At 39.0% G+C, this 25952-nt stretch overlaps 1 protein-coding gene and 1 long non-coding RNA gene across 2 annotated transcripts in view; both read right to left on the reverse strand.

The window, feature by feature from the left end:
• The window catches only part of TXNDC16 (thioredoxin domain containing 16), a 460012-nt gene that overhangs the window by 302040 nt on the left and 132020 nt on the right, over positions 1–25952 (reverse strand). The gene's annotated exons all lie outside the window — the stretch shown is intronic.
• Positions 1–25952, reverse strand: part of LOC134760145 (uncharacterized) — a 34734-nt gene that overhangs the window by 6963 nt on the left and 1819 nt on the right. The window contains exons 2-3 of the long non-coding RNA XR_010137040.1: positions 17441–17610; positions 11375–11417 (exon numbers count right to left, since the gene is read on the reverse strand). This is a non-coding gene — a long non-coding RNA (uncharacterized LOC134760145). The remainder of the gene's footprint in view (positions 1–11374; positions 11418–17440; positions 17611–25952) is intronic.

Below are 25952 nucleotides of genomic sequence, written 5' to 3' on the forward strand. Positions count from 1 at the left end.
GACTTTAGCAAAGTCAATTCAATTCTTTGAATTTTAGTTTCCACATCTGAAAAACAGGCCTGCAGGTTATATCTCTCTAAGAGTTGTAGGCTATCATTTTTAATCTTTCCAAGCCCTTCTTCCTTCACCTACCTATTTTGAGGACCAGTCTAGTAGTGTGAGATAATGCCCATTCTCCTTGAGAGGATTTAGAAATCAATGGGAACCAGCATGGAGGAAGCACTCACCATAGTTCTGAAAACTGAAAACTTGATTATTTTTAAAAATAGTCATTTGTAACCATATTTTAAAATAATTCATAAACTAATAGAATATCTTACATATACTGTGTCTTGATTTTTATAAAACATTTGACAAAGTTTCTTGTGGTACTTTTATGGATAAAATGATGAGAGCTAACTTTTCTTACTGCTTAGCTGGCATTGCAACTGGTTGAATAATACATTGAAAGAGTATTGATTACCAATTCTGAAAAAAGTTCACTTAACAGTGTAACAGGCCCTGTCAGATGCAGTATTTTCTATTAATAATATGGAAGAAATATTGTACAGACAAATTATGTATAATTAACACACCAGAGATTCAAAATGATCCTGACAAGCTAGAATATTATATATAAATTATAAAAATAATAATTTAAACAATATTAACTGTAAAGTTGTACATTTAGCCTTGGGATAGAAAATTCTGGGCTGCAAAGCAGTTCTGGTTCAATAGATCTGAGTATATAGTTAGTTACAAGTGCAAAATTAGTTGGGGAGAAGTATGGTTGCTTTTCACCTATCTTGGCTTTAGTTGGTATTAATAGGAGTATTATACCCAGAACACAGGAAATAATAAGTCTAATATCATTCAGCAATGATGAGATAAAATGTTAGATTCTGGAGAAGACTGTAGAAAAAAACTAGACTATGTCCTGGAAGAAGTGACTAAATGGCGGTAGTGCTGTTTTATGATCGTTTCAAATAAAAAAAGAAAAGTAAATAAAAACATGGTGGGAGATCTGGAAAACGGAGGGTTGAAAGATGTTCTGGGGATGTGTAACCTGATGAGGAAATTCTGGGGGGTTGGGAGACAATCTTCCCAGCCTTTCCAGCTACCTTCAGGCAGAGACAGTAGATGTACTCCCTCCCTGACATGGTTTGGCTGTGTCCCCGCCCAAATCTCACCTAGAATTGTCATAATCCCCATGTGTCAAGGGTGGGGCCAGATAAAGATAATTGAATCATGGGGTTGGTCTTCCCCATACCGCTCTCGTGGTAGTGAATAAGTCTCACAAGATCTGGTGGTTTTATACACGGGAGTTCCCCTGCACAAACTCCCTTGCCAGCCACCATGTAAGACGTGACTTTGCTCCTCATTCGCCTTCAGTCATGATTGTGAGGCCTCCCCAGCCATGTGGAACTGTGAGTCCATTAAACCTCTTTCCTTTATAAATTACCCAGTCTCTGGTATGTCTTTATTAGCAGCAAGAGAACAGACAAATACACTCCCCTTCAGGGGATAGGCCAGGACCTAGGGAAAAGGGGCAGGTAAAGTGGGCTCTAATTCCAGATGAAAGAACCAGAAACCACTGAGTAGACTGTCTCAAAAGGCAAATCCTCTATTCACTGGCTGTTTTCAAGAAGAAACTTCATCACTCTGCATCAGGGATTTTGAAGAGGGAAGGATTAGTTCATCTAGTAAAGCTAGATTAAATAAACAATGTGGCTCCTTCCAAACCTAAGTTAACATAATTTATTTACAAATTATTAAAACAAGAAGCTAAATCATACAGCTTCCAGTCCCATACAGTATACTTATTTTTACAAATGTGAGGTAAGGCAGAAGGTGCCCACAGATGCCTTGTCTCACTATTTGCGTTTTGTAGCAACTGTTTTCCTTCAGTCACTTTGCAACCAGATTGAATGTCTGCATGCTTTTTCTCCCATTAGTGTAGTGGTTAAACGAGCATGAGCTCTGGAGACAGACCGCGTCTGCTTTAATTTTGGTTTTACCAGTGTGGATTTAGGGCACATTAGCCTACAAGCCTGTTTCTAATCTGTAAACGGGATAACAGACCCGTTCATACAGTGGTTGTGAGGATCAACTGAGACAGTCCATGTAAAGCACCTACTGTGGTTCTTGCAACATAGCAAACCCTCAGCAAATGTTACCTATGATTATATTATTAGTATTAATAGACCGTATGGTTCTTTGCAATGTGGATTTTACCCTTCAACTTTAACTCTCTCCTAGTTTAGGGCGTAAATTACTGAATTTGCCTTGTTAACTGTTCTGCTTCAGGAACAGTAGAATTGATGATACAAAGTGGGGCTTCTTAAACAGATGGTAAAAGGTAGCATGGTGGAGTGCTCAGGACAGGGTCCTGGAGTCTAGTCCTCCGTTACGGACTAGCTGTGTGACCAGACAAATCATTTATCCTATGCATCAGGACTGAATTATCTTTATGCTCTTTCCTGGCTAAAATATTTTATCCTAAAAGGAGCCATGGGTGGAAAATAAAAAGTGAGGACAGAAGGAATGAGAAAACCAAAAAGCCTAAGCACTGACGATTTAAAGTAGTCTCTGAATCAAAGTATCTCCTTTGCAAATTTTACTGTGCAATTAATTGTCGTTGTGAACTGCATATGCTAAGGCAATAATAACTATTTCATCCAATTATAAATTACTAAAATTGCCCTAAATTTTAATAAGTGTATGCATTGTTCAACAGAGGGGAAGCTAAAGGTGAAACTTGCCAGAGAGTGTGACAATACTCATATGCAGCCCTCATTATAGGTCTGCACACTAAGGAAATGACCATAGCTGAAAGAAATAGAAGGTTGACTGCTATATAACCCTAGTGTGTTATTTGATTTGCTCTGAAATTCTGTAGATTGTACAAGATCTTGAACAGATAGAATTAAAAGAATTCTTTTAATGACAGATGGCTGCCTGAAGCTCTACTCTAAGCCAGATCCACACATTCCCTGTGTATCAGAGAGATGGCCTCAGTAATCAGGGGCACAAGGTTCACTCTCCTCCTCTCTCCTACTCCCTCTACCCCCGTCTCCCAATTTTGCAAGCACCTCCAGTGTGAATGTATTGTGCATGCAAAAAGTAAGATGTGCTCCTGGTGTCAAGGAATTCACAGTGTCATAGAAGAAATAGCCACATAAACAGATCACTCCAGTGCATCGTCATAAGTGTAATGTAGAAATATGTTTGGAGCAGTCTCTGGGTATTACAGGAGGGCTAACTGACCCAGATGAGGAGTGGGAAATGAGACAATTAAACGAGAGAGTACTGGGCAACAATGCAAACCAAGTCTTTAAAGTTACGTAAGAATTAGTAAAATAAACGGAATAGGCAGGGTGGCAAGAAACAGCATAGTGGCCGCAAGTGCACTATAAGCAGTTCCACATTGCTGAATCATAATATACAGGACAGCAGGTGGGAAATATAGACTAAAGAGATCGGCATGAAATGAACAGAAAAGATCCATTTGTGTGATGGTAAAGTGCCTAGACTGGTAGTTCTAAAAGCGTGGTCCATGGACCAACAGTATCGACATCACCTGGGAACTTGGACATGTACATTCTTATGCCTTATCCTGGACGTACTGATCAGAAACTCTGGTGGTAGGGTCCAACAACTGATGTTTTCAAAGGTGATTTTCATGCACACTATGGTTTGAGGAACACTGGCCTAGACTATCTTGTAGTGGGAGGGGAAACTTTGAAGAGTGACATGGTCAGATTTGCATCTTAAGCCTCTGCTCAGGTCCCTATTTGTCCACCAAATCCCCATCCCCATCTATAGCAAAGCCAACCCGGTGACCTTTAGCTCAGAGAAATATTCAAAACTTCATGGTCTCCTGAGCCAGGCAATATTGGACAGTAAGGTCCCAGCTTATCAGCCATTTGTGGAAGGCCATTTCCATTACAGCGTGCAATCTCTCATATTAATTCTAACCAAACAGTGCCTCTAAATGGTGATGAAGATTCTGACACAGAACCTGCTAGTTCTAGCTGATAGATCAAATTCCTTTAGGCCCACTACTGAGTTTGGCTATCCCAACGCTGTCAATACCTCAGCCCACAACACCCCAGGCTTTTATTCCACTTCACACCTGTCACCATTACTTCAGAATTTTATGAATTCCAAGGCACATTTTTCTTCCTTCCTGCTACAGTTCCTGTAACAGTTCCTTCCTGTTTTAGTTCCTGTTGTAGTAACAGCCAAAAGAGAATCCATCTAGTCCCCGATCCTGTGTTCACATCTTGGCTTAGTCTTTTCATGAATCTTATAAAAATAAATCAGGAACATGACATCAAATACATATTTCCCTGCCTTTCATGATTTTAGAGATTACTGCCATAACTAAAGGCCACTTGAGAAGATGGACTTGCATTTGGGAAACAAAGTAAATTATATTTTCCTACATATTTATAAAACTATAGAGCTGTGTAACATCAAGCTACTGGGATGGAATATGTCCTGAAAAAAATCCTTATCATAGGAATATCTTATTGACTACAAAATATATATTTGGACCTTTTTGAGATATGACCTCATCATCAATGAAAAATTATTTTGTAAAAAATTTCATGCAGACACCATACATACTTAAACTTTGAGATATTGGTCTATCTTAACCATAAATCTGTAAGTTTTATTTTTGGCACTGGAATTTTTTTAAGTACCATTTATACCACCCTCCAATATATGAAACAAACAGAAGTCAAGTCACTCTGGTTGAAGCTCAGGAAGGGGGAACAGAGTACCAGCTGTCAGCACCTTCCTTCTCACCATTAGCAGTGCCTGATGCACTTCCACACACCCATTGTTTTAGAATCATTGATCTAATTGGCTCCCAGCGGGCATGAATAATCCCACTCCACTAATAAGGCTGATCTGAGTTGTATCAGATTCTTCAGAGAAACAGAACCAGTATGATTTGTGTGTGTGTATTCACTCCTTAAATAAATATATATAATGTATCCCTTAAATATCTTTATATATGAATATACTTACATATAATATTTATATATATAAAATAAAGATTTTTTTTGTCCGGGTGCGGTGGCTCACACCTGTAATCCCAGCACTTTGGGAGGCTGTGGTGGGCAGATCATGAGGTCAGGAGATCAAGACCATCCTGGCCAACATGGTGAAACCCCATCTCTACTAAAATACAAAAAATTAGCCGGGCGTGGTGGCACATGCCTGTAGTCCCAGCTACTTGGGAGGCTGAGGCAGGAGAATCGCTTGAACCCAGGAGATGGAGGTTGCAGTGAGCCGAGATCACGCCATTGCACTCCAGCCTGGCAACAGAGCAAGACTCCATCTCAAAAAAAAAAAAAAAATTAGCCAGGTGTGGTGGTGTGCATCTGTAATCCCAGCTACTCAGGAGGCTGAGGCAGCAGAATCACGTGAACCCAGGAGGCGGAGGTTGCAGTGAGCCGACATCGCGCCGTTGCACTCCAGCCCGGGTGACAGTGCGAGACTCCGTCTCAAAAAAAAAAAAAAAAAGATATTTTAAAGAATTGGCTCATGTGATCGTGGGGCTCGCAGTCTGAAATCTGTTAGAAATTCCATCAGGAATTGATGCCGTCTTGAGTCCCAAGCCAGACTGGAGTCAGAACTTCCTCCTTGAGAACTCAGTCTTTTCTCTTAAGGCCTTTAACTATATGAGACCCACTCACAGTATAGTGGCTAATCTGCTTTACTTAGTGTCTGCTCATTTAAATGTTAGTTACAACTAAAAAAATACCTTCACAGCAACATCTAGACTGGTGTTTGATCAAACAACTAGGCACAATAACCTAGAGCAGTTGGCACATAGAATTAGCTAACATAGTAGCTGAACCCAGCTTGGGCTGAGTTTCCTGGCTCATGTAGAAATAAGAAAGGCTCAAAAAATTGCTGACCAGAGATGAAAAAAGCATCTTGTAGTGCCAATGTGATCAAAAGATGCTACTTTGAAATGATTAATGTCCAAAACTACAGGTCGAGCAAGGGCCACAAGCAGAGTAAAAAAGGGCTAATTTTGGTGAATTTGGCTTATCTCAAAATTGAATCCTAGAGTAGAAATTCATCACCAAAGTTCTGCCAGAAACGAAGAGATTTTCATTAAAGATCTATTAATATTTGAGGTTGATAAATTGAGGATGAAACTCTAGCAGATTGGAGTTTCATACATAACTGGGACCTATTTCCTAGCAGCTGGTTCTTGTTACCAGGGATGTAAATGATGAAAATAAAATTTTTGCCTTTTGAAAGCTGAGCTCATGCTTCTTTTTCAAAGACTATTAGCTCTTTAACCTAAAAAAAAATAAAAATAAAAATAAAAAAAAGATTCAGAAAGGAGTGGCTGAATAACCAATACAGTATAGTTCACTCATGCATTATTTAATCACTCAGAAAGTTTTCGGAATGTAAGTTGTGTACTTTTACACTGCACAGCCCAAGTCTCAGAACAGGCGCCTCTAAACCCACTCCCAAGCTGAACTACACACATTAGTATGCTGGTACCACTCTTATTTTGGCCTCATCTGTTGGATCAGGGCGGCCATTTTAAAAAATTGACAGATAACATTGTATGTTTTCACTGTATACATGATGTTTTGAAGTATATATACATTGTAGAATGGTTAACAACTCTAGCTAGTTTAAAATACATTAACTCACATAGCTATCATTTTTGTAATGAGAGCACATAACGTCCACTGTTTACGTTTTTCAATAATACAATATACCATCAACTATAGTCACCTTGCTATACAATAGATCTCTTGAAATTTACTCCTCCTATCTAACTGTAATTATGTATCCTTTGACCAACATCTTCCTATACCCTATCCCTCTAGCCACCCTAGTCTCTGGTAACTACCATTATACTCTCTACTTCTATGAAATCAGCTTGTTTAGCTCCCACATGTGAATGAGACCAAGCAATATTTGTCTTTCTGGACCTGGCTTATTTTACCTATTTATTTATTTTTGAGACAGAGTCTCACTCTGTCGCCCAGTCTGGAGTGCAGTGGCGTGATCTCGGCTTGCTGCAACCTCCACCTCCCAGGTTCAAACGATTCTCGTGCCTCAGCCTCCTGGGTAGCTGGGATTATAGATGCATACCACCACGCCCGGCTAATTTTTATGTTTTTAGTAGAGGCAGGGTTTCACTGTGTTGGCCAGGGTGGTCACAAACTCCTGACCTCAAGCGATCCACCCGCCTCAGCTTCCCAAAGTGCTGAGATTACAAGTGTGAGCTGCTGCGCCCAGCCAGGCTTATTTCATTTAACATAATGTCTTCCAGGTTCATCCATGTCACAAATGTCAGGATTTCGTCCTATTTTTATGGCTGAAGAGTATTCCATTGTGTATATTTACCATCTTTTCTTTCTCCATTTATTCATTGCTGGGCATTTAGATTGATTCTGTATCTTGCATATCGTGAATAGGGCTAAAATAAATATGGGAGTACAGGTATCTCTTCACCACAGTGATTTCATCTCCTTTGGATATATACCCAGTAGCGTGTGTATGCATGTGTTTAATTTTCATTTTGACTCAGTGTTCTGTGGAAAACTTTAATTCACTTGAAAAGGCTGAACTAAAAATATCAATAAAGTTTCACTTTCAGCACAAAATTAGAAATTATGTAAATATAATTTTTTATCTTGAATTATGATTTTAAGTTGGAGGAGGGATGAGGGAATTAACAACTGTGTTTATGCTATTGGCGTATGTCTTGGCCAGTTTTGCTAGTAAACATCTTTGTCAGTTCTATGGGAGCAATTAAACATGAAATATGCAAGTTTTGAATACTGCCAAGTCTTCAGGAACACGTCACTCTCATAAAATGAAACCGTATTGTACTTTCTCTGCTTTAGTCATATGCCTGTACCATTCATGTCAATAAAGTTTCTTTAATTTGTTGACTGGCACCTGGGTTTTAAGAGGCAGGGAAGAGAATCATGATAAATTTATGCTTCAGGCTATTAAGTGATATTTAGAAAAACTGAAATAGTTCATTGGATACAGTCATCTTGTAAGCTTTAATAGTTTTTCTGCCTCTTTTGCAGTCATGAAACTCTTTGACAACCTAAAGAAAGTTATGGGTCTAGGGCCGGGTGCTTGGGAGGCCAAGGCAGGCAGATCACTTGAGGTCAGGAGTTCAAGACCAGCCTGGCCAACATGGTGAAACCCCATCTCTACTAAAAATACAAAAAATTAGCTGCGTTGGGTGGTGCACGCCTGTAATCCCAGCTGCTGGTGAGGCTGAGGCAGGAGAATCACTTGAACCTGGGAGGCAGAGGTTCCATAGAGCCAAGATCATGCCATTGCACTCCAGCCTGGGTGACAGAGCTAGACTCCATCCCCCTCCAATCCGCCCCCCCAAAAGAAAAAGAAAAATGGGTCTAACCCCCAGAAGAATGCATACATGTTCATGTACACTCCACTTTACCTACGTGTATTACAGACCCCAAGTAAAAAAATCCCTCCTTAAATATAGGATATTTGTGGAGTGGAGCTCTGCATAGGCAAGCACAGGTCCTCTAACACAGCCACCTCTACCTGCAGTTTCAGCAGTCAGCCTCTAGCTTACTAGGTGCATGTGTAGATAGAATGTAGTCCTGGGTTCCAATTACCCTTCCATGAACCTTCCTAAATGTTCTGGGACTTCTCTTTGTATTCAGGATCAAAGAATTTTAGACTATTAAACCAAAGGTGAAACAAGATTCCTGATGTTACAAATATTTACAACTATTTTTTTTTGGTAACTATCAAAGAGCACTAATGACAACTAAAACAATTCAGAAACACACAGAATAGAACAAACTACACAATGTGCTAAATTTCATATGATAAAATATGAGTTAGGTAATCAGGGATAGTTTTTTCTTCAAATAGTTTATTAAATCAATTTGTACCAGAAACACACGCACACACAGGCACACATATATACACATATACATATATGGGTATATATAGTGAAGCTCTGAAATTACACGAACATACATAGTATTTATATTAATATATTTTTGGATATTATTTATCAAGACTATGCCTTTCTTGAAAAGATATCAAGATTTGAAAATCCAAAAATATAAAACAAGAATCTGTGATTTTCATTTAAAAAGTAATTCTTGGGCCAGGAGCAGCGGCTCACGCCTGTAATGCACTTTGGGAGGCTGAGGCAGGTGGATCACGAGGTCAAGAGATCGAAACTATCCTGGCCAAAATGGTGAAACCCCGTCTCTACTAAAAATACAAAAAAAAAAAAAATTAGCAGGGTGTGGTGGCGCACACCTGTAGTCCCAGCTCCTCAGGAGGCTGAGGCAGGAGAATCGCTTGAACCTGGGAGATCAAGGTTGCAGTGAGCCGAGATCGTGCCATTGCACTCCAGCCTGGGCACAGAGCCAGACTCTGTCTCAAAAAAAAAAAAAAAAAAAGTAATTCTTAATTTTAAAAAAGTACAAAATTATTTCTTCAACTAGAAGTTTTGTCTGTTCAACTACTTGTCACACATCTGTATAAAAGGGCATTTACCCACAGGATTATTTTATTATTATCAGAAAACATAAAAGGTGAGTTGAAAGATATCATCAAAAAAATCTCTATTTTAAAAAGATACTTCGGAGCCATAAAAATAATTATTTTTCTCTAGTAGGCCAAAAGCTAAAGATCATTTTCAGGGGGGTGGACCAACAGCAATGGACAGAGCCTGAATTCTCAGATTTCCCATAGCATCAGTGGAGAGAGAAAACTTCCACTTTATGAAGTTGGATTAGAGCAAGTGTTAACAAAATAAAGTCTTCTACACATTAAAAAAAAATCTTATACCAGCTCATTAAGGGAGCAAGGGAATTACTAGAAATAACTCTGAAATTCTTTCCCACAAATACTGAACTTTCATTCTTTTTACAATGCGTGTCTGTCAACAATTATGAGAAGGAACAGTAAGACAAGGAAAACAAAGAAATTGCTGATTATAGATTCTGTTACGAACAAATATATATTTTTAAATTTTATATTTTCAATTGTAGACATGATTTCTTATATGTTTATAATAATTGCACTTGGGTTGATTCCTAGAAACTTGGGAAACTATAGTCACATAGTTTATAGGTTTTACATTTACTTTTAGAAAGGCAAATCATTTCATGCATTCCTATAAGAAAAAATACCATTGTGAATTCTTGGGTTTAAAATACAAAAATGCTTTCTCAGGAAAAATGAATTTTGATCAAAATTTTAAAAATCAGAGATGAAGAACTCTATCAGAAATTCCCTTCATAAGCTAGGGGAAGTGACTGAGGGTAAATCAGAACACTAAGACTAAAAAAAGTTTCAGGTACTGGTTGTGTCTTCAGTGTTTTCCCTGAAGCCCAAATCAGATTTAAGTAAGATCTAAGAGGTATGAGAGGTCTGCCTTGAATCCTAGAGCTTGGAAAGTCTTTTGGAAAAGACATGGAGAAAAGAAACACCTTTGTGAAAACCTAGACAACTACGGCCTAGTGACTGGGATATATTTGTAACAACGCAGAAAAGGCGAAAAACAACCAATTCTATGCACAGGTGACTGATGATTTAAAATATCAAAATAAACTTTAAAAGTCCCTTATACCATTGAAAACATACACTTTACAAAAGCACTATACCATGTAATTCAGATTCTGAGAGCTGTACACACTTAAAAGCAGAAAGTGTTTGCAGTACTACTTAAAACAGCATCACCTAAAACACAAATCTTCAACAAACAGGTGATAAACGGCAGCACAAAGAAATTATCTAAAATATATTCTCCCCTAAATTTGTGTTATAAAAATCCTGCCTAGGGCTGAAATTCATCAGCTTCTGAAAAATAAGAATTTGGAAAGTCTCAGTTTCAAATGTCCAAGAAGAAATCTCATAACCATGGCTCAGTGGCTTCCTTTGGTGACAAAAACAGGGTAAATCAATGTTATAGTTCATCAATATCACAAAATGGATTGTAGGTTGCATTTGCCAGGCCTTCTCTCACAGTGTCCTGGGATTTATTTGGGTTTTTCTTTATTCTATCATTTATGATCATTTATTATAATAATGGTTTGATGGTTTTTCCCACATATTTTCAGAGCATCTTAGGCAAGCTCCTTTACTTCTCTGAGCCTTAGTTTCATCATTAGTAATATAAAAATGGAAACATCTACCACTCAGATCTTCCTTCTTGGGACTTGAGTATAACTCATCTTCTAAAACATGGAGTATCTCTTCCCCACAAACCTGTGAATTTACTACAGTTTCATGGCAATTATTTTTTCATGATTTGTCTTCAAATTTACAGCTTATCATGGATTTTTTTTCACCATGTCTCCTTGAAAGATACAAAAGATGAACCTACCATTTCCTCTGTCTTGTTCTCCTACATTTCCTGCTTTTCATGCCTAGAAACAAAAAGATTACACTCACATCATGAACATCCATACTAACATTATCCCATAAAATGTTATCAACCTGAAAATTTCTGATCTTGACTGTCACTCCATCTTCGCTTTTAAAAAAATTTGTTTTTAAAGGAAAATTGCTATAAGATTTTAATTCACATCCATCAACATCCATCCCTCTACCCCTACTCCTCACCTCCCATCAACTGCTCCTACCTACTTGTGGTCTATGGGAAACACCCTTGACTTGCAGTCTGCATGCCTGGTTCAAGTTCTGATTCTACTCCTTAAGAGCTTCAGAAAAATCTTCTTAACTGGCTGGGCGTGCTGGCTCACGCCTGTAATCCCAGCACTTTGGGAGGCCGAGGCGGGCGGATCACGAGGTCAGGACTTCAAGACCAGCCTGGCCAACATGGTGAAACCTTGTCTCTACTAAAAATACAAAAACTAGCCAGGCATAGTGGTGGGCACCTGTAATCTCAGCTACTCAGGAGGCTGAGGCAGGAGAATTGCTTGAACCTGGGAGGGGGAGGTTGCCTTGAGCCAAGATCGTACCATTGCACTCCAGCCTTGGAGACAGAGTGAGACTCCGTCCCAAAAAAAAGAAAGAAAGAAAGAAAAATCCCTTTAACCAGGGGTTCCCCAGCAGGTTCACTATGAGCATTATCTGGGCAGCTTTTTAACTGTTAAAGCAGAATCTTGGAGGGGGTAGCGGAGGGGAGGAGAGTGAAGCACACAAAAAAATACAAGGGTCTGTTTTATGAAAAGCTCTGCTAGATGATGCAAATGAAGACTCTAGTTTGTGACCTATGTGCTGTAACTTCTTATTTATTTATTTATTTATTATTTATTTATTTTGAGATGGAATCCTGCTCTGTCACCCAGGCTGGAGTGCAGTGGCACGATCTCGGCTCACTACAACCTCCCCCTCCCAGGTTCAAGTGATTCTCCTGCCTCAGCCTCCTGAGTGGCTGGGATTACAGGCCCGTGCCATCATGCCTAGCTAAATTTTGTGTTTTTAGTAGACCTCAAGTAATCTTCTGCCTTGACCCCCCAAAGTGCTGGGATTATAGGTGTGAGCCACCATGCCCAGCCCTATGTGCCATAACCTCTTGGTTTTGTTCCTAGCTTGTAAAATACTGAGTCTATTTTATAATGATATTGTGAAAACTAAACAATGTATAGGAAAGGCCTTTATAAATGGGAAACTGAATATAATACAAGGTAGTATGAATCAATATTTTTGTAAAGTTTAGAGTAAAATAAACTTATTATCAATCATTTCTGCAGCAACCATCACACACAGGATGTGATGTAAACATATCAATACTTGACTATCTTCTGAAATGCTCATAGTATAAACTCTCTGAGTATACCAGAACACAATTTTAAAAACACATAAAAGAGTTTTAAAACTGAAAGACAAAATGTTTTCACAAGACTTTAGAATAACAAACATCTAAATAATTTCACTCTTTCTGACTTCTTGAATTACATTAAGACTTTATTGTGGGAATCTGCTTCTCAAAGTCCCAGTATTCTAGGAAACCAGAGAAACACTGGAAGACTTTGAAGCCAAACTAAAGAAAAGAAATGGATGTGCAAATATTGGTACTGGTCTATCTCCTTCCCATACCTAAGTTGTTTCGAACCATAGTAATTGAGATGCTAAGGGAGGTTTACTAACTCAGTTCCCATTTTGTGCAATTTATATTGCAAGGGAATAAATTGTACTCTAATAGTCTGGAAAAATTATTTCAGGAAATGACTTTGGCCCTAGAGAGTATCTGATTCATTGTAATTTCCAGGATAAAACATTCACCTACAATTTTTAATCCCCCAGAGGGCTTAATCTACTTATGTTAATGCAAGCAAAGGGGCTGGTAGAAAGGGACTTTTAATCTAAAATGATTATAATTATCATTTTAGGGAGACCATGCGTTTAAGGTAATCTATCATAGATGTTTAATTCTCCTCTTTCATCAAAATAGAAACAGTTGAAGTTTACTTTTTTACTCTTGGGAATGGGTGAGGAATAACTGAATAGGCTTGTAACCCTAATTCATAACCTACAATTCAGAGTTTAAGCTCACTAGTTCAACAACACTTTGCTGTATCTGGCTCCTGTTCCTCTCTGGCCTCCTGGATGTCTTTTCTTCAAACACTCTTCACTCCAAATGGAACTAGTGCTCTTGTTTCTGCATGCACCAGGCTGTTTGAGGTCCCCATGTCATCACCCAGGTTCTTTCCTCTCCCTGGAAATTGCTTTAGTAAATTCTACTCATACTCCAAAATTCAGCTCAAGCATCCTCTCCCCAGGAAGGTTTTCTGGCCCCCAGACTAATTTAGCTGCTCCTCCTCCAGGATTCTCCACAATCCTGGGCCACCCTTTGCCTCAGCACTTGTAACAACAGGCAAAAGTGATTTCCATGTCTCTCCCACACACTAGATGCTAAGGTCCTGTGGGTAATGGTCCATTCCTTATCTGACTTTATGTTCACAGCACTTAGCTCAGGGCTGGCACTTAATAGGCATCACAGATGTGGGTTGGTTGAAGGAATGAATGTAAATGAATGAATGATGTGATCTAAAGATGTGTGGCATGAAATCTCAGAGAATCAATTATGCCACTTGCCAATACTGCAATAACTGCATATTTTCTAATTTTTCGTGTAGCCAGATTTTTTTTCTTTTAAGCGGGAAAAGCTGAACTCAACTTCTCTGGTAAGCAAGTAGGCAACACAGGGAGTCACTTTGGGTGATCGTCCTTGTTCTTTGAAGAGTCATTTGAATTGTTCTTATACGTTAAGCAAATGTAAGCCAAGATCTTCTGCTTATAGAAAAGGTTATATACCCTTTTCTAATACCCTTTGGTATTCACAATTCCAAGAAGGGGTGAAGTGATTTGGACAAGGATCCCTGGGCTTTGGGACAACTTCTCAGTGGGCCAGAGTGTCCCTGAACAATGCTCAGGGGCAGGGAAGGACAAGGGGCTCCCTAAAATAAACCTTGAGTGTAGAAAGGTACTAGAATTGTTAAATGGACCCAGCACTGAGCTGATAGAGAAGAGCAACAGCAATCCCAAGTCAAGAGATGGCAGATGCTGGAACCGCTTCAACCCAGATTCAGGGCACATTTGCACTCTGGGGAAGTGGCTATGTGTGAACCAAAGTTGCTGGTGCCTAACAGCTGTAACATTTGGGGACCCAGGTCTCCTTTTGGCATTGAGCTTCTCAATGGAGAATTTCTAGATCATCCTTACTGCTATTACTGGGGCGTATCTTCAAACCAGCACCAAGAACAAGGCAGAATAATCATGGCCCATCCCCTTATTTTCCATTTTCCCTCTTGTGTCAGAGGCTGTGGATTTGTTACAGCATTTTCCATTGCTGTTTTCCAGTATAGAGGTTGCAAACCAAATATAGGACTTACTTCCCAGCTCTTTTGCAGGTGGGAGTGGCTATATGGCCCAGCTCTGGCCCAAGTGTGATACACAAGCAGAATCTCTCAGGCAACTTTTGATTAAGCCTTTGTTCTTCTTATAAAATGGAGGTATCAGGCACCCACCTCTCTCTTTCTTCCTGCCTTATACATGTTAGATGCTTGAACTTCAACAAGCATCTTGCAGAAGAGAGGAAACAAGCCATTACATTATGGAGAGCAAAGCAAAGAGACAGAACCTAGGACATTGCTACCACCATGAAGCTGCTATATATCTGGTGACTTCTTATGTAAATAAAGTAAAATATTTCACTTAAGTAAAATAAAACCAAATAAAACCTGATATGTTAAGTTACTGTTAGATTATCTGTTACATGCTGTTAAAGGATTCTGAACCGACACAATTTTCATACCTGCAGTCATATGTATCAGACACTAGTAGCCACAAGTGATATTTAGACACATTGGACAGGGGTTATCCCTTGGCAGGAAATCTGGTGGATTGTTACTCAGTACAGAATGGTGCTCTCGAGCACTGCACTCCAGGACACCAAGGGGACGTTGTGTTCAGCCAAACAAAAAACACTCTAGGTATAATTATGTTAATTTTTAAGTTCAGATTTGAAGAACAAAACTCCAGTCAAAAAAGCAACTATTGACTACATTAACGATCAAATGGGACAGATTTTTCTACAACCTCCGCCTTTTGATTTCAGCGTAAGCACTGAATATGGATGAAATATTTAATACCACAAAGTGAAAGAAAAACTGTTAATGCTAGATATGAAAATAAGTAAGTTAAATTTAAAAATATATTCTAATGGTATCTTTACTTGATCTTAGTTGAAAAGGTTGAGGGACAATTGACTAACCTAAGTATCTTTGACTCCTAAAAATAAGAAGTGAAATATTCAGAAGGTCAAACGGAAGCCAAATTGTTAATGGTAGTTACCACATCTCCATAATTGGAGTTGGAGGGAGTGGGACCAGGTATTGCTTTTGTTTGTTTGTTTATTTCTATATTGTTTAAATTTTATTATGAGAATGTATTACTTTATTTTGTTAATAGGACAAAATTTCTAGTAAATGAACCAATCTTTAAGATGACATATATCCAATGCTTACTATGCATACTCCCATTTAACCCTCAATACCATGTGATAAGCAATATTTTCACCACTGAGGAAACTAAGATGTAAGATTTTAAGTAACTTTACAATATCACACAGCTAATAATCGGAAGAGTCAGGTCCAAAGATTCTTTAGCACAAATCCAAAGCCCATTCACTCACCAATGTGCTATACTGGTTATATCTCCCAGATGTTTCTGGATATGCAGGTATTCTCAATTCTGTTTACCAGACATGAGAGTTTCTTTGAATGCTACTTTTGTTACACTGTTTTTAAGAAAACTGTTTGTTGCAGGAAGTCAGGGACTCCAAACGGAGGGACTGGCTGAAGCCATGGCAGAAGAACGTGGATTGCGAAGATTTCATGGACATTTATTAGTTCCCCAAATTAATACTTTTATAATTTCTTATGCCTGTCTTTACTGCAATCTCTAAACATAAATTGTAACGATTTCATGGACACTTATCACTTCCCCAATCAACACCCTTGTGATTTCCTATGCCTGTCTTTACTTTAATCTCTTAATCCTGTCAGCTGAGGAGGATGTATGTTGCCTCAGGACCACATGATAATTGCGTTAACTGCACAAACTGTACAGCATGTGTGTTTGAGCAATATGAAATCTGGGCACCTTGAAAAAAGAACAGGATAACAGCAATGTTTAGGAAACAAGAGAGATAACCTTAAACTCTGACCACCAGTGAGCCGGGCGGAACAGAGCCATATTTCTCTTCTTTCAAAAGCAAATGGGAGAAATATCGCTGAATTCTTTTTCTCAGCAACGAACATCCCTGAGAAAGATAATGCGCACCTGGGGGTGGGTCTCTGAACTGGCCCCCCTGGGTGTGGCCGTCTCTTATGGTTGAGACTGCAGGGGTGAAATAGACCCCAGTCTCCCATAGTGCTCCCAGGCTTATTAGGAAGAGGAAATTCCCACCTAATAAATTTTGGTCAGACCAGTTGATCTCAAAACCCTGTCTCCTGATAAGATGTATCAATGACAATGGTGCCCGAAACTAAACTTCATTAGCAATTTTAATTTTGCCTCAGTCCTGTGGTTCTGTGATCTCGCCCTGCCTCCATTTGCCTTGTCATATTCTATCACCTTGTAAAGTACTTGATGTCTGTGACCCACACCTATTTGCACACTCCCTCCCCTTTTGAAAATCCCTAATAAAAACTTGCTGGTTTTTGCGGCTTGTGGGGCATCATGGAACCTACTGACATGTGATGTCTCCCCTGGACACCCAGCTTTAAAATTTCTCTCTTTTGTACTCTGTCCCTTTATTTCTACAGCTGGCCAATGCTTAAGGAAAATAGAAAAGAACCTACGTGAATATTGGGGCAGATTCCCCGATAACTATTCTCCAATAGCTTTTTCCCTCAGACTTTAAGTATCTTTAGAAACAGGAATAACCCTACCTTCTTACAATGTTTAAATAGGGACTTACTCACTGTTCACATTTGTCAAGACCATCTGGGGCCGGTGTGACCTTAGAGTCCTCTCCTGGTAACTTTGGAGAAGTGATTTAGATGCAATAGTCACTCTCAGTACAAAAAACCAGACATTCTGAAGGAGTTTCATGGCACAAAGAACTGGGTAGCTGGTTAGGTTGTATCTCTAATAAGAAAACAAGTTTAAATGTGAGGAAAATTAATTCTTCAAAAATAGCCTTCATAACTATATAAAACATCCACCTGAGAAACAGAAAATCCAGACTGCATTTAATGTCAGAGGAAATGAGTGCTTTATTTGATTAAAATACTGACGTGCAATTTTGCCCACTATAAGTCAAGAAGCCGGTCTGGAATATTTCACAAGACTCCAGATTCTGCATCTGTTTTTTTATAGCTCTCGAGGCCTATGTAAGGACTTGACCCTGGGTTATCCAAACTAAATCTTGGATAGGCTTCCACTAATAAATCTTAGTAAAAGAAAAAGGCTTATTTTAAGAGAATGTGAAATTATAGCCTACAACCATAAAGTGTTAAGAATATTAACTCTAAGGGGAGAGATGATTGAATTGTCTGATTATTCAGTAATCTAGTCATAGGCCATTTTAGTATTATTTAATGTATTTTATATATTTTTTTTAAATTTCAATGCAGAAGGATGTTATGGACAGGAAAGGCTTTACATGGTATTATCCCACTAAATGGATGTGAAGGAGACTAAGGTTGAATTCCAATTTTTTCCATTCATAAGTTATATAATGCCTAGATTTTTATCTCAAGCTCAAGCTTGCATACCCAACTCCTTAACTCTGTATCTCTAGGCATCATTCTGTTATTGATTCCTAGATTAATTGCACTGTGTTCAGAGAACATGTTGTGCATGATTTTAATCCTTTAACAGTTATCAATACTTGCTTTATAGCCCAGTATATGTTCCTTTTTATAAATGCCTTGTGTGTGTTTGGAAAGAATGTGTATTCCGCAATCACTGGGTGAAGTTAGGTCAAGTTTATTTATGACATTGTTTAACTCTTTGACAACTTCTCTTATTTTTTTCTGCTGGCTCTATTAATTACTTCATACTTAAAAATCTAATATGATGGTGAATTTGTCTACTTCTATTACTTTTTGCTTCATATAATTTGATACCATGTTATTAGGTGATCACAAATTTATAACTGTTATAACTTACTGATTAATTGAATTATCATTATGAAGAATCTATCTTTTTAATAATGCTTTTGACTTAATATGTATATTCTCTGACATTAAGGCTATCTGACCAGCTTTCTCTCGTTTGCATGGTATGTATTTTTTCCATCCTTTTACTTTTAAACTTCCTGTATACTTAAGTTTAATATATATCTCTTATAAACTTCATGTAGTTGATTTTTAAAATCCTGACAATCTTTTAATTGCAGCATTTAGTATGTTTGCATGTATTTACTGATATTTCAGATTAAATTGCTGTCCTATTTTGTGCTATTTATCCCACCTGTTCCATGTTTCATTTATTTTCTTTTCCTGCCTTCTTTTGGCTGGTCATTTCTTGTAACTACAGTTTTTTTTTTCCTCTCATAGTTTGAAAATTTTCAATTCTCAATGTATACCCTAGAAATTACAAAATGCATACTTATTGAAACCCAAAATTAATCAGTAACTATCCTTTTCCCAAGTAATGTAGAATGCATTAACTATTGATTCCTTTTCCTGCTTACATATTGTCATGGTATGTTATTTTCATTGTACACTTTTTTTTAAATTTTATTATTATTATAAAGTTTTAGGGTACATGTGCACAATGTGCAGGTTTGTTACGTATGTATACATGTGCCATGTTGGTGTGCTGCACCCATTAACTCGCCATTTAGCATTAGGTATATCTCCTAATGCTATCCCTCCCCCCCTCCCCCCACCCCACAACAGTCCCCGGAGTGTGATGTTCCCCTTCCTGTGTCCATGTGTTCTCATTGTTCAATTCCCATCTATGAGTGAGAACATGTGGTGTTTGGTTTTTTGTCCTTGCAATAGTTTGCTGAGAATGACGGTTTCCAGTTTCATCCATGTCCCTACAAAGGACATGAACTCATCATTTTTTATGGCTGCATAGTATTCTATGGTGTATATGTGCCACATTTTCTTAATCCAGTCTATCGTTGTTGGACATTTAGGTTGGTTCCAAGTCTTTGCTATTGTGAATAGTGCTGCAATAAACATATGTGTGCATGTGTCTTTATAGCAGCATGATTTATACTCCTTTGGGTATATACCCAGTAATGGGATTGCTGGGTCAAATGGTATTTCTACTTCTAGATCCCTGAGGAATCGCCACACTGTCTTCCACAATGGTTGAACTAGTTTACAGTCCCACCAATAGTGTAAAACTGTTCCTATTTCTCCACATCCTCTCCAGCACCTGTTATTTCCTGACTTTTTCATGATCACCATTCTAACTGGTGTGAGATGGTATCTCATTGTGGTTTTGATTTGCATTTCTTTGATGGCCAGTGATGATGAGCATTTTTTCATGTATTTTTTGGCTGCATAAATGTCTTCTTTTGAGAAGTGTCTGTTCATATCCTTTGCCCACTTTTTGTTGGGGTTGTTTTTTTCTTGTAAATTTGTTTGAGTTCATTGTAGATTCTGGATATTAACCGTTTGTCAGATGAGTAGGTTGCAAAAATTTTCTCCCATTTTGTACGTTGCCTGTTCACTCTGATGGTAGTTTCTTTTGCTGTGCAGAAGCTCTTGAGTTTAATTAGATCCCATTTGTCAATTTTGGCTTTTGTTGACATTGCTTTTGGTGTTTTAGACATGAAGTCCTTGCCCATGCCTACGTCCTGAATGGTATTGCCTAGGTTTTCTTCTAGGGTTTTTATGGTTTCAGGTCTAACATGTAAGTCTTTAATCCATCTTGAATTAATTTTTGTATAAGGTGTAAGGAAGGGATCCAGTTTCAGCTTTCTACATATGGCTAGCCAGTTTTCCCAACACCATTTATTAAATAGGGAATCCTTTCCCCATTGCTTGTTTTTGTCAGGTTGTCAAAGATCAGATGGTTGTAGATATGCGGCATTATTTCTGAGGGCTCTGTTCTGTTCCATTGAACTATATGTCTGTTTTGGTACCAGTATCATGCTGTTTTGGTTACTGTAGCCTTGTAGTATACTTTGAAGTCAGGTAGCGTGATGCCTCCAGCTTTGTTCTTTTGGCTTAGGATTGACATGGCGACGCGGGCTCTTTTTTGGTTCCATATGAACTTTAAAGTAGTTTTTTCCAATTCTGTGAAGAAAGTCATTGGTAGCTTGATGGGGATGGCACTGAATCTATAAATTACCTTGGGCAGTATGGCCATTTTCATGATATTGATTCTTCCTACCCATGAGCATGGAATGTTCTTCCATTTGTTTGTATCCTCTTTTATTTCATTGAGCAGTGGTTTGTAGTTCTCCTTGAAGAGGTCCTTCACATCTCTTGTTAGTTGGATTCCTAGGTATTTTATTCTCTTTGAAGCAACTGTGAATGGGAGTTCACTCATGATTTGGCTCTCTGTTTGTCTGTTATTGGTATATAAGAATGCTTGTGATTTTTGCACATTGATTTTGTATCCTGAGACTTTGCTGAAGTTGCTTCTCAGCTTAAGGAGATTTTGGGCTGAGATGATGGGGTTTTCTAGATATACAATCATGTCATCTGCAAACAGGGACAATTTGACTTCCTCTTTTCCTAATTGAATACCCTTTATTTCCTTCTCCTGCCTGATTGCCCTGGCCAGAACTTCCAACACTATGTTGAATAGGAGTGGTGTGAGAGGGCATCCCTGTCCTGTGCCAGTTTTCAAAGGGAATGCTTCCAGTTTTTGCCCATTCAGTATGATATTGGCTGTGGGTTTGTTATAGATAGCTCTTATTATTTTGAGATACGTCCCATCAATACCTAATTTATTGAGAGTTTTTAGCATGAAGGTTGTTGAATTCTGTCAAAGGCCTTTTCTGCATCTATTGAGACAATCATGTGGTTTTTGCCTTTAGTTCTGTTTATATGCTGGATTACATTTATTGATTTGCATATGTTGAACCAGCCTTGCATCCCAGGGATGAAGCCCACTTGATCATGGTGGATAAGCTTTTTGATGTGCTGCTGGATTCAGTTTGCCAGTATTTTATCGAGGATTTTTGCATCAATGTTCATCAAGGATATTGGTGTAAAATTCTCTTTTTTGTTGTGTCTCTGCCAGGCTTTGGTATCAGGATGATGCTGGCCTCATAAAATGAGTTAGGGAGGATTCCCTCTTTTTCTATTGATTGGAATAGTTTCAGAAGGAATGGTACCAGCTCCTCCTTGTACCTCTGGTAGAATTCGGCTGTGAATCCATCTGCTCCTGGACTTTTTTTGGTTGGTAAGCTATTGATTATTGCCACAATTTCAGAGCCTGTTATTGGTCTATTCAGAGATTCAACATCTTCCTGGTTTAGTCTTGGGAGAGTGTATATGTCGAGGAATTTATCCATTTCTTCTAGATTTTCTAGTTTATTTGCGTAGAGGTGTTTGTAGTATTCTCTGATGGTAGTTTGTATTTCTGTGGGATCGGTGGTGATATCCCCTTTGTCATTTTTTATTGCATCTATTTTATTCTTCTCTCTTTTCTTCTTTATTAGTCTTGCTAGTGGTCTATCAATTTTGTTGATATTTTCAAAAAAAGAGCTCCTGGATTCATTAATTTTTTGAAGGGTTTTTTGTGTCTCTATTTCTTTCAGTTCTGCTCTGATTTTGGTTATTTTTGCCTTCTGCTAGCTTTTGAATGTGTTTGCTCTTGCTTTTCTAGTTCTTTTAATTGTGATGTTAGGGTGTCAATTTTGGATCTTTGCTGCTTTCTCTTGTGGGCATTTAGTGCTATAAATTTCCCTCCACACACTGCTTTGAATGTGTCCCCTAGATTCTGGTATGTTGTGTTTTTGTTCTCATTGGTTTCAAAGAACATCTTTATTTCTGCCTTCATTTCGTTATGTACCCAGTAGTCATTCAGGAGCAGGTTGTTCAGTTTCCATGTAGTTGAGTGCTTTTGAGTGAGCTTCTGAATCCTGAGTTCTAGTTCGATTGCACTGTGGTCTGAGAGACAGTTTGTTGTAATTTCTGTTCTTTTACATTTGCTGAGGAGTGCTTTACTTCTAACTATGTGGTCAATTTTGGAATAGGTGTGGTGTGGTGCTGAAAAAAATGTATACTCTGTTGATTTGGGGTGAAGAGTTCTGTAGATGTCTATTAGGTCTGCTTGGTGCAGAGCTGAGTTCAATTCCTGGGTATCCTTGTTAACTTTCTGTCTCATTGATCTGTCTAATGTTGACAGTGGGGTGTTAAAGTCTCCCATTATTATTGTGTGGGAGTCTAAGTCTCTTTGTAGGGTCGCTAAGGACTTGCTTTATGAATCTGGGTGCTCCTGTATTGGGTGCATATATATGTAGGATAGTTAGCTCTTCTTTTTGAATGGATACCTTTACCATTACATAATGGCCTTCTTTGTCTCTTTTGATCTGTGTTGGTTTAAAGTCTGTTTTATCAGAGACTAGGATTGCAACCCCTGCCTTTTTTTGTTTTCCATTTGCTTGGTAGATCTTCCTCCATCCCTTTATTTTGAGCCTATGTGTGTCTCTGCACATGAGATGGGTTTCCTGAATACAGCACACTGATGGGTCTTGACTCTTTATCCAATTTGCCAGTCTGTGTCTTTTAATTGGAGCATTTAGCCCATTTACATTTAAAGTTAATAATGTTATGTGTGAATTTGATCCTGTCATTATGATGTTAGCTGGTTATTTTGCTTGTTAGTTGATGCAGTTTCTTCCTAGCCTTGACGGTCTTCACATTTTGGCATGTTTTTGCAGAGGCTGGTACAAGTTGTTCCTTTCCATGGTTAGTGCTTCCTCCAGGAGCTCTTTTAGGGCAGGCCTGGTGGTGACAAATTCTCTCAGCATTTCCTTGTCTGTAAAGTATTTTATGTCTCCTTCACTTATGTAGCTTAGTTTGGCTGGATATGAAATTCTGGGTTGAAAATTCTTTTCTTTAAGAATGTTGAATATTGGCCCCCACTCTCTTCTGGCTTGTAAAGTTTCTGCTGAGAAATCCACTGTTGGTCTGATGGGCTTCCCTTTGTGGGAAACCCAACCCTTCTCTCTGGCTGCTCTTAACATTTTTTCCTTCATTTCAACTTTGGTGAATCTGACAGTTATGTGTCTTGGAGTTGCTCTTCTCGAGGAGTATCTTTGTGGCATTCTCTGTATGTCCTGAATCTGAATGTTGGCCTGCCTTGCTAGATTGGGAAGTTCTCCTGGATAATATCCTGCAGAGTGTTTTCCAACTTGGTTCCATTCTCCCCGTCACTTTCAGGTACACCAATCAGATGTAGATTTGGTCTTTTCACATAGTCCCATATTTCCTGGAGGCCTTGCTCATTTCTTTTTATTCTTTTTTCTCTAAATCTCCCTTCTCGCTTCATTTCATTCATTTTGTCTTCCATCACTGATACCCTTTCCTCCAGTTGATCACATCGGCTCCTGAGGCTTCTGCATTCTTCATGTAGTTCTCAAGCCTTGGCTTTCAGCTCCATCAGCTCCTTTAAGGACTTCTCTGCATTGGTTATTCTAGTTATCTATTCGTCTAATTTTTTTTCAAAGTTTTTAACTTCTTTGCCATTGGTTTGAATTTCCTCCTGTAGCTCGGAGTAGTTTGATTATCTGAAGCCTTCTTCTCTCAACTTGTCAAAGTCATTCTCCGTCCAGCTTTGTTCCATTGCTGGCGAGGAGCTGCATTCCTTTGGAGGAGGAGAGGCGCTCTGCTTTTTAGAGTTTTCAGTTTTTCTGCTCTGTTTTTTCCCCATCTTTGTGGTTTTATCTACTTTTGGTCTTTGATGATGGTGACGTACAGATGGGTTTTTGGTGTGGATGTCCTTTCTGTTTGTTGGTTTTCCTTCTAACAGACAGGACCCTCAGCTGCAGGTCTGTTGGAGGTTGCTAGAGGTCCACTCCAGACCCTGTTTGCCTGGGTATCAGCAGTGGTGGCTGCAGAACAGCGGTGGCTGTACAACTGCGGATATTGGTGAACTGCAAATGCTGCTGTCTGATTGTTCCTCTGGAAGTTTTGTCTCAGAGGAGTACCCGGCCGCGTGAGGTGTCAGTCTGCCCCTACTGGGGGGTGCCTCCCAGTAAGTCTCCTCGGGGGTCAGGGACCCACTAGAGGAGGCCGTCTGCCCGTTCTCAGATCTCCAGCTGTGTGCTGGGAGAACCACTACTCTCTTCAAAGCTGTCAGACAGGGACAATTAAGTCTGCAGAGGTTACTGCTGTCTTTTTGTTTGTCTGTGCCCTGTCCCCAGAGGTGGAGCCTACAGAGGCAGGCAGGTGTCCTTGAGCTGTGGTGGGCTCCACCCAGTTCAAGCTTCTGGCTGCTTTGTTTACCTAATCAAGCCTGGGCAGGCGCCCTTCCCCCAGCCTCACTGCTACCTGGCAGTTTGATCTCAGACTACTGTGCTAGCAATCAGCGAGACTCTGTGGGTGTAGGACCCTCCGAGCCAGGTGTGGGATGTAATCTCCTGGTTTGCTGCTTTTTAAGCCCGTTGGAAAAGCACAGTATTTGGGTGGGAGTGGCCCGATTTTCCAGGTGCCATCTGTCACCCCTTTCTTTGAGTAGGAAAGGGAACTCCCTGACCCCTTGCGCTTCCCGAGTGAGGCAATGCCTCGCCCTGCTTCGGCTCGCGCACGGTGTGCTGCACCCACTGTCCTGCACTCACTGTCTGGCACTCCCTAGTGAGAGGAACCCAGTACCTCAGATGGAAATGCAGAAATCACCTGTCTTCTGCGTTGCTCACACTGGGAGCTGTAGACCAGAGCTGTTCCTATTCTGCCATCTTGGCTCCACCCTCTCATTGTTCACTTTTTAAAACTCCACAAGACATTGTTTTATGCACTCAATTCCCATTCACATTTACCCATGTACTTACCACTTTGTTCCTCATTCCCTTTTGCCTCTTTTCCCTTCTATCTGGGGTCATTTTCCTTCCACATGAAAAATATATCCTGAATCTCCTTATTTTGCAGATAGCAACTCTGTTTTTGCTATTCTGAAATGTCCTGATCTTACTCTTTTTTAAAGAAATATTTTCACTGGATATAAAATTCTAGGTTAGCAATTATTTTTCTTTGTTTATTGAATATATCATTCTACTGGCTTCTGACTCGGTTGTTGTCTGACACTACTTTGAATACAATGTCTTTTTTTTTCTAGCACATTTTAAGGTTTCTTTGCCTTTGGTATTCTGTAGATTCACTGTGTGTGTAGGGTAAATTTGTTTTTATTTAATCGAATTTATAAGCTTCTGAATTTGTGAATTGGTGTCTTTCTTCATTCTGGAAAATTCTGTTAATTGTTCTTTTGTTTTGCTTCTTTTTCATATTTTTCATCTTTTGTCTCTCTGTGTTACATTCTGAGTGATTTTTTATGATCTTCCAATTCCCTTT

This window comes from Pongo abelii, chromosome 15 (assembly GCF_028885655.2).
Source record: "Pongo abelii isolate AG06213 chromosome 15, NHGRI_mPonAbe1-v2.0_pri, whole genome shotgun sequence".
In the NCBI taxonomy this organism is placed as follows: domain Eukaryota; kingdom Metazoa; phylum Chordata; class Mammalia; order Primates; family Hominidae; genus Pongo; species Pongo abelii.